Raw genomic sequence first — 8,972 nt, 5'->3', positions numbered from 1 at the left:
ATCGACACTGGGGCATCTTGGGCAGGCTACACTCAAGACAGAATACCCCCAACATGGGACTGTGTTCCCAGGTAAAACAATATAATGACTATCAGTGATTGAGACCCCTCTATCTATCAAGAACTTTATGCTTGGTGTTTCATTTAATCTGAATAACAACTTTAGGAATCAGGCACAATTAATATCACCATGTTATAGATGAAGAAACTAAAGTACTCGGTTCTCATAGCATATGATGGAACTAAGCTTTGAACCAGTTCTGATTCTAATCCCTAAACCATTAACCAAAACAGCCACCCTGAATAATGGCTGAATCAGTAAGAGCTCCTCCTATAGCTAAGATGACCAATCATTCTAGTTTCCCTGGGACTGTCCTGATCTTAGCACCAAAAGTCCTGTGTCCCTGAAAACCTCTTATTCCCAGGAAAACTGGAATGATAGGTCATCCGCCTCCAATACTACATGCCTGTTCCCTCCTCCACACTCACATAAATGCACCTGAATGTTGTAACCACTCTTGTGATTAGTGCCACATGAGTATAATCACATCAGAGGTTCTCCTACTGCTTGTCTTCAAGGACAGAGACTAAACTCCAGGAGATCAGGCCCAGGTAGGTTTTAGAGTTTTCACCCAAGGGAAACTCTTCATGACCTTCTGCCACCTTTGCTGCTGAGCCTAGCTTGGCCTCAGAAAGTCACAGAGAAACCCAGGAATCTTAGAAAAACTAGGAAGCTTTGAGGCCTTTCCCAAAATAAAATAATTTTATTACTTATAAAATATTAATAAATTGTCCAGTATGCTATGGGATGTTGATTGATGTTAAAAGATAACCGGTTGCAATTATCTGGGAATGAGATGTATTGTTTTTTGTGGTTCCTTAGATGACTCTAAACAAATAAATGACTGCACTACAGAAATAAATATTGAGAATCCTACAAGATGAATATTCATGAGAAGAGCAGGATGATTGGCTCTCATGTTGGTAAAGATTTGGTAAATGAATGTGGTCTTAAGGGTTCAAGAGGATTACAATAAGGATTAAATGAAATAATAAGGGAAGGCATCTAAATCAAAAGCAGATTTCCTAATGGATATTCATTATGCTTTTGTCATTTTTATTATCATTAAAGCCATCTGCAATTTATCATAAAGGCTGTACAATAACCTCTCACTCATTGCTTTTATACTGAGTCTGAAGAAAGAGTTAGATGGGATGAATAGCAGCTTCTACATTTAGGAGCATCTTGGGCAGGCCACAAGGTATGCTGCAATGCATTCAGTGAGCAGAGTGATCAGATTTATCGAAGTGACAAGAATCAGCAGCACCCTCAGAGAGCTATACTGTACTGCCGTGAAGTGTGTGACAGGGACCAGGTGAGGGCAGAGGGCAGCACTGGGGAAAATCAGCAAGCAAATTCTGTTAAGGAGCCTGGAGGCAGGAGGACAGGAATTTTGCCTCATCTTCAATTTAGTTCAATGCTGTATCTCAGTTCTGAGTGCAACCAAACATTAAGGTGGGAATTTTACATATCTCTCCACTTAATCCCTGTCTACCAGAGGTAGCAAGTACCTGTAAAGGCCTAAATTGGCTTTAGTGTCACTTAGCTAGCAATAGAGTCTAAACTTCTCCTGCCAGAGTTTGGGAAGCTTTTAAGCAAGATCACACTGAGGCAAACAAAGGGTTTCTCAACTGATTCCAACCAAGGTGAAATACAGCCTGCAATGCATACATATCAACAAGTGTCTTGGCCAATATATGATTTCAGAGGAGGAGCACCTGATGATGAGGCAGGGATGGTGAGGAACCACAGTCCTGTCTTCTGCCGCCTCGCAGCTCCATCTCAACCCAAAAGGGCTTCCGAGGAAAAAGGACCAGCAGGCTTCTTCAAGGTGCCTCCATACTAAGTCTGTTCATGGACAGCAGTGGCTAAGGCTTTCAAAGCTGCCATCCCTTGATACCTGGCCCTTCTCCAGGTACTCAAGAGGCCTGTCTTTCATCACTTGTTCTCTGCTACCCTGATGACATCCCCGCTCCAAAGGTGGGCTAGGAAGAAATGGAAGAAAATCACAAAATAAATCTGTGGAAGAGAAGCCTGTGGTCTTGATTCTGTAACTCTTAGAGCAGCATCTCCACCAGCAACTGTGAGGGTTCTAGAGGAACTACCTGGCAGGAAAGGAGAGCCCAGGAAGCCTGTCCCTTGGCAATTTCCCAAAAAGGAAAGTATTTCTCTTCAGAATGAATAATAAGAATGTCACTTTTTCTCACAAGAATGTGACCATTCACTCATGGTAGAATAATAATATTCAAGTAATATTAATATGACTGATAAGTTATTTACCTCTCAGGACCCATTTTTCTGAAGATGTTACCCATTTTTTATATTGAACATCCTCTTTGTATATGTACCAAAGTCATTTACAGTTATTTTTCATTAGATCCAGTGAGAGCTAATAAAGGAAGATTATAACATAATCTTACTTCCATAAAGGAATGGTCATTATATATTATTTCCATCTTAATATTTGGAACATTGAGGTTGTCAAAAATGTTTAAATAAACTCTTTTTAAAAAAATATACTCTCCCAAAGATACTCTGTGTGAATGCCCACTTCTGCCAGGGTAGGTGATCTGCAAAGGGCCACCATGCAAGTCACCAACAAAGTGAGAGAGAGCCTTATCTTTACCTTTCTTCTGCTAATCCCCAGTCACTTTGTCCTAGACAGTAAGTGATGAGCTGCTAAGCTACATAGCTTCTTGATCAGTTTCAGACCTGAAATCCACTCCTGCAGTTAGCAGTGGTGCTTGAGTTTTGCTAGCTTCTGGCCTGGCAATAAAGGTGATAAAAAAAATGCTTATGCATAAAGCAGAAAGCTATCATATTTTTGAAAATTATTGCACCCAAAAGAAAAGTAGAAATTCCATCCTAACAAGACTGCCTCACCCAAAGGAACAGCAAACAACTGCAATAGCTGTCCAAAGCCTCTGAGCAGTGAAAAGGCCAGGGTACAAAAGGCGAAGGCTCACCTCTGTGAGGGAAACTGACACGATGCACATGTGAATATATCGTGCTTGCTGTTGTGCTTCTGCACGACCAGACCATGCTTCCTTAGAGGATCTCACTCCAGGACCTTTAGAGCTCACCCATCCTTGGCTGTTCTTCCCCAGATGGGGCCATGGTACTAGAATAGAGAGAACACTGGATTTGGAGAGGAGACTGGGGTTTGTGTTCCATGTCTACTGCAGTGGGTGAGTCACACTCTCTGAGCCTCATTTTCTTTATCAGTAAAATGGAATTCATAACATCTTCCCATATACCTCAGAGAATTACTGTGAAATTCAAATTAAAGTTTTAATTGATGAGTTATAAAACTGTGTAAAGTCATAGGAAGTAACTTTCCTTCTCATAGCTGGAGAATTATGTAACATATTTTAGGTTTGGGGACACATACAAAGCAGTCCGTACTGGGGAAGACAACCCACACTCCTCTCTCCAGAACGTGTGTGCGACAGGGAGCATGACATAGGCTCACCTTAATGTGTATGATGTTTGCAAAGACAACCATTAATGGAGTGCGTGTGACACTGTACCATACTCAGAGTGCAAATTTTGAAGGGAAATCTGGCATGTTCTAGGAAATGGTAGATACCTAGCCAATACTCTTATCAACACATAGAGTTCATTTCAAATATGTCTTCCACGAGGAAGTATTTGTTTAGAAATTTAGTTTTGTATGAGATAGTGGAAGAAAGAATGGAAGTAGGCAAGAGAGGGGAAAAGAAGGAAGTGAAGCAATCCAGAAAACAGTCTTAAAGTCTTCAAGGTACATGTTGTTAGGCTTGAATCCCATGGGCCTCTCCAACACAGCACGTCCTAAACCAAAATTACCACTGTCCCAACCTCACCTGCACATTTAATTTTGTTGCCTCCATAAAACAATGGCAGCACCACCCATCCATTGTTCAAAATCTGGGCAACCTCATCCCTTCATTCAGTTAATTCAAATTCACTGAACAGCACATCCTTAAAACATACTCTGACCTAGTCCTGCAACTGCCCTTGGGGCTGTAACCCTCATCACTGATTATCACAACTATCTTTTACAGTTTGCTGCCTTTGATTTCTACACCCTCTTCCTTTGAGCCCTGTCTTCTTTTATGGTACACTCCTTGCCTTTTCTCTCATTCACAAATCAACCTTTTGCTCTAGCATCCCACATGCTTCCAGATCCTTGCACATGTTGTTCCTCCTGCCTATAATGCCTTTTCCACTTCTCCTAAATAATTTCTTTTCATCTTGAAGCCTTTTGGACCTTCCCAAATCCATAGGCTAAAGTTTATGTTCCTATTCAGTGCTGTCTAGGCATACCCTGCTTGGTATGGCAAGAATTGCAGGAATTGGTTTACTGACATTTCTGAAGAAAGGCCTAGGCTTCATTTTAACTCTGTGTTCAGCTCCCTTGGCAGTTGCAGGAGCCTACAGGTATCAGTAATTATCAGTTGACTTGACTGGTTCAGTTAGTCTGGTAAGTTAGTCTGAGAAAGTTCAAAGAGGAATCAAACCACCCCAGCCCAGCAGACATCCCTTACATTCCCCAGCCCAGCAAATTGGTGACTGATTGAGGTAGGCATTACCAAGAGCTCCCAAATTTACTCCAAAGGTGGCCTGATATGAAATTTGCCTCAGAGTGAAACTGGCTTCCTTTGCTACCTAGTGAAACCTATCCTCAGTGGCAGATGTTTGTGATTTCAGATCCAGCAAGAATCTTAGCAGGAGTCCTAAGATCAACCATCACCTCAACCTCTGTCAGGCATACTGAATATGACGTGCCTCTCAAATAAATTAATGAGTGAATGTGAATCAAGCTTTAACACATGCCCTGTGTGTCTGAAACATTAGAAATAAAGTTGTTCACACTCCTTCCAAGCTTTAGTCCCACTGCTACACTGGCTTCCCCAGGGAGGGGGACAAAGGAAGACTTTTTTATGTTTCTGCTATAGATAAAGTAAGTGGGTGTTTAGTCACTTTTCTCATTGCTGAGACAAAATACCCAACACCCAAAGTTCAAGGAGGAAAGGTTTGTTTGGCTCACAGCTTGTAAAGGTTTCTGTCCATAACTGGCTGGCTCCAAGGCAGGGTGGCACATGGCAGAAGGGAACAGCTCATGGTGGCAGAAGCCAACAAATGCAACAGCAAAGAGAGTGCAAGACAAGCCTCCTTCTGTCCCTTGTATTGTGTCCAGCCTACCAGGATTAAAGTAGTCCCAATCCAACCAATGGATTGATCCATCAATCACCCCTTAATCCCAATACCCTTAATCCCAGCATTGCACTATGAATCAGTCACACACTCTAGATTCAGCCAACTCCAAAACTATGACCACATGAAGCTTTGGGGGTCATCTAGACACAAACAATAACAATGTGTTTTACAATAACCATGTCCAAGATATTCAAAAACCCTTGCACACAAATGACATTCTACATGGTTAAACTTTCCAGAAATTGGACAGTGATCTATATGCATTGCTACATGAGACAAAATCTTTAAAGTTTCTTAGGTTTTAAAGTGTCAGTTTGCCTTTCTTGCTGCCTTAATTGACATAAGCCTTAGTAGGTACCATACTCCAGTATTTTACAAATAAGATTAAGTCTATTTTTCCACTTACTTTCAGATGCTCCTATCAAAAGGCAGAGTCTATTCCCCTACCCCTTGAATATGCACTGGCCTTGTGATCTGCTATATATCACATAATTCAGAGGAAGTGACACAGTACTAGTACTACTACTCCCTTAAGACTAGTCCTCAAGATACTTTTGTGTTTGAGTCTCTCTCTCTCTCTCTCTCTCTCTCTCTCTCTCTCTCTCTCTCTCTCTCCTTTCCCTTCTCATCCCCCCAGATCTCTCAGAATCCTGCAGGTTATAGTGAAAAGAAGCCAAACTAGCCTGCCAAATGAGACACATGGCCTTCTATTTCAGTTATATATTATCACATAACAAACCACCTCAAATTCAGTAGCTCCAAACAACAATTATCACTTTCTGCCTGTGATCAGCAATTTGGGCAGAGCCTGGCAAGCATAGTTCAGCTCTGTTCCACATGGCATCTGCTGGGGGTGGGGAGGCACTCGAAAGGTGGGAGTAACTTGACATCTTGGAGCTGGAGTCATCTGAAGGCTCACTCACTCATGGACCTGGTAGTTGATGCTACTGTGCTGTCACCTGGAACCTCAGCTGTAACTGCTGGATGGACAGCTATACATGGCTACACAGAATCCTAGGTAAAAGCAATGCTATGAGAGGAGGGAAATGGAAGCTTCAAGGTTCTTAAGACTAACCTCTAATTTGGCCCAGTGTTATTTCCACCATATCTGTAGGTCAAAGCAATCATAAAGATCTTCCTAGATTCAAGAGAAAGACACAGTTAAGAAAACTGTCAGTGCTACATCGTTGGAAAATACAACCTTTTACACACTCTTTACTGTAGCCAACAGTTAACCAACTTCCAGACACATGGGGAAAGACTATCCAAAACCAGTCAGACAGAGAGAGAGAGAGAGAGAGAGAGAGAGAGAGAGACCTCCTAAGTAGCCAAATAGCTATAACATGAATGTGTGCAACCAAAATTAGTCAGACCTGACCCAAATCAGAAGAGCTGCTCAGTTACCCTGCCAACTGTTGCTGGCTGGAGACTTATGAGCAAAAGTAGATGGTTATCATTGTAAGCTTTTAGGCTTTGGAATAGTTTGTTGAAATGCTATAAGATCCACCATGCACTAAGCAGAAAACCACTTGAGCCTCAGTTTCTTCACCTATAAATATAGTAGTATCTTGTTACTTACTATAAATTAGTTCAAGAAGGAATCCTGAGTACCAAACACTACCAGTACTAAGCAAATTGTTCAAGTTAGAAAGGCTAGCAAGTCAGGCTGGTGATATAGCTCAGTGTCATAAGCACAAGGTCCTGAGTTTGATTCCTGATACAAAAAAAGAAGTATAAGAAAAGATACCAAATCATGAGGCCATCAATACCAACAAAGTCAAGCTTGCACCAAATAAATGAGAAGCTCCAGAACAAAACTTTCATACTAAAATTCATTAAGTACCATACTTGATGAGTTTCAAAGCAGTTGAGCACTAGGGTAGGTATGTATAGTGATAACAATGTCTAGGTCACAGGATTACAACTTACTTGGATTTGATGACACACTGGGTGTTGAGAGCCCAGTAAAGTGCTGGCACCAAATCAATAAAATGACTATCCCCTCCTTTTCCTCATATATGCAAAGCTGTTGTGAAGGTCATATTCCCATCATTCCCTGCACTGTGTAAACTGAGGTCACAGAATCTTGACTGGATGTCAGTCTCCATTCTGCCTTGAAGAAGGTGACTTTCAAAAACAACTCTCCGTACTAATCAATTAAACTAGTGAGAATTTTCAGAATCACTGAACTATTCCAGCAGAAAGGATAAAGGGCAGGACAAGAGGTGAACTGTATGATCCTCCTAATGAAAATTTCAAGGAGACTTGGTTTATAAACACTGCAGAAATCCATTCTAAACAAAAACATCAGCTTTTCACTGTGACTTGGATATTAGCCAGCAATGAAGGAGAGCTTGACCTGGTTTAGAGTTGGTTGCACAATATGAAAAGTGATTTTTTTTCTTTTCCCTGCACCTAGAGTAATAACTTTGTGTGTGTCCCTTATCAGCAGAAGAGAACGCTGGGCTTGTCCCCTTCAAAATCTGTAAATTCACAAATGGAGCCTTGCTTGTGGTTAACTCCACACGCACCTTGGAGCTGCAGTTGACACAAGTTCAGCTAAGGAGGACACGCAGAATGAGTGCATCACACTCCAGTGCCCCACATCCACACTTTCCAAAAAAGTGCAGACACAAAAGACAGCTTTACAAAAAGTAGAAACAAAAGTCTGTGCTTTAATTGTCCCTGACGGTTAACACAAGCTTACGTTTGCAGAGGACTCTTCATTCACCACCGGGCTCTGAAGCACGTGATTTCCTTTCCATTTTTACAACAGCTCTGTGTGACAAACAGCAAATACTGAAACTTCTGAGATTTGATTCATTTTTTAATGGTGGCCACAATCTTAATGAGCTCCCAAACTGGAGAATTATTCAGAAATTTAGAGTATTAAATTGTACCCAGGAATTTGAACTTACTAACTTGGGATAAAGTCCTGAAATCTGTCATTTTAACAGACTTCCGGGTGGCCCTTTTATAGCACTGTCCCCTATCTGATACTCTTCCTACTCTGTGAAATCAAAAAATATTTCTTAAGACTCATGATAACAAATGTGTACTGTTTTTCCATGATGTATTACTCTTAAGAATTTGGAAATACCACAGGTCACATCATGCCCTCTTAAAACATACTATCACCTCCCTGAAGCCCTCACAGAGCACAATGAATGTGTCAAAGTGGTTCTTGATCTGACCACCAGCACCACAGTACTTGGGTTTGGAATGCAATGCTTTTTCCAGAACATTTATCTTGATAATTCTGTGTGACTTCAGATAACATAAAACTGAAATTGCTTTTCTTTCTTCTTGAGCCTACACCAAATAAAGGGTAAAGAAGAAGAAGAAATAGGCAGAGTCATTCCTAAGTGTACTACATGGCAGAAGGGGAACGGCAGACTCTAAACTCTGAAATTAAGTATCAGGATCAGCTGGTCCAGCTTACAGTTAACTAAGAGGGGGGCACAATGGAACAAAAGGTCAAAAGTCACAGACAATCAAGCCTTCACTAAACTAGTGCCAAACCACACAGCACAGTTCAGCTGGCATCCAAAGACATTTAGAGGGCAGATTACAGCTCTTCCTTGCAAAGCTGACCCACATTCTACCTTTGTGCCCATCATCTCGGGGCTCGAATGAGAAGCTGGCGGGCATCTAAGATGATCATCACTTTAGGATGCTGCATTGTGCTTCTACGAATTGTTATTGAATGA

The 8,972-nt window shown here is 41.4% G+C and overlaps 1 long non-coding RNA gene across 1 annotated transcript in view; it reads right to left on the bottom strand.

Moving 5' to 3' along the window:
• Positions 1-484: 484 nt before the first annotated feature.
• The window catches only part of LOC134473960 (uncharacterized), a 37,584-nt gene continuing 29,096 nt past the window's right edge, over positions 485-8,972 (bottom strand). Inside the window, exons 2-4 of the long non-coding RNA XR_010044466.1 lie at positions 3,027-3,181; positions 2,687-2,826; positions 485-2,045 (exon numbers count right to left, since the gene is read on the bottom strand). This is a non-coding gene — a long non-coding RNA (uncharacterized LOC134473960). The remainder of the gene's footprint in view (positions 2,046-2,686; positions 2,827-3,026; positions 3,182-8,972) is intronic.

Source organism: Cavia porcellus, unplaced genomic scaffold (genome assembly GCF_034190915.1).
Source record: "Cavia porcellus strain 051 isolate PalLab524CR breed Dunkin Hartley unplaced genomic scaffold, mCavPor4.1 scaffold_29, whole genome shotgun sequence".
NCBI classification, from domain to species: Eukaryota; Metazoa; Chordata; class Mammalia; order Rodentia; family Caviidae; genus Cavia; species Cavia porcellus.
Note: the sequence above shows the minus strand (reverse complement) of the source record. Positions and strands in the feature narration are given on the sequence as shown.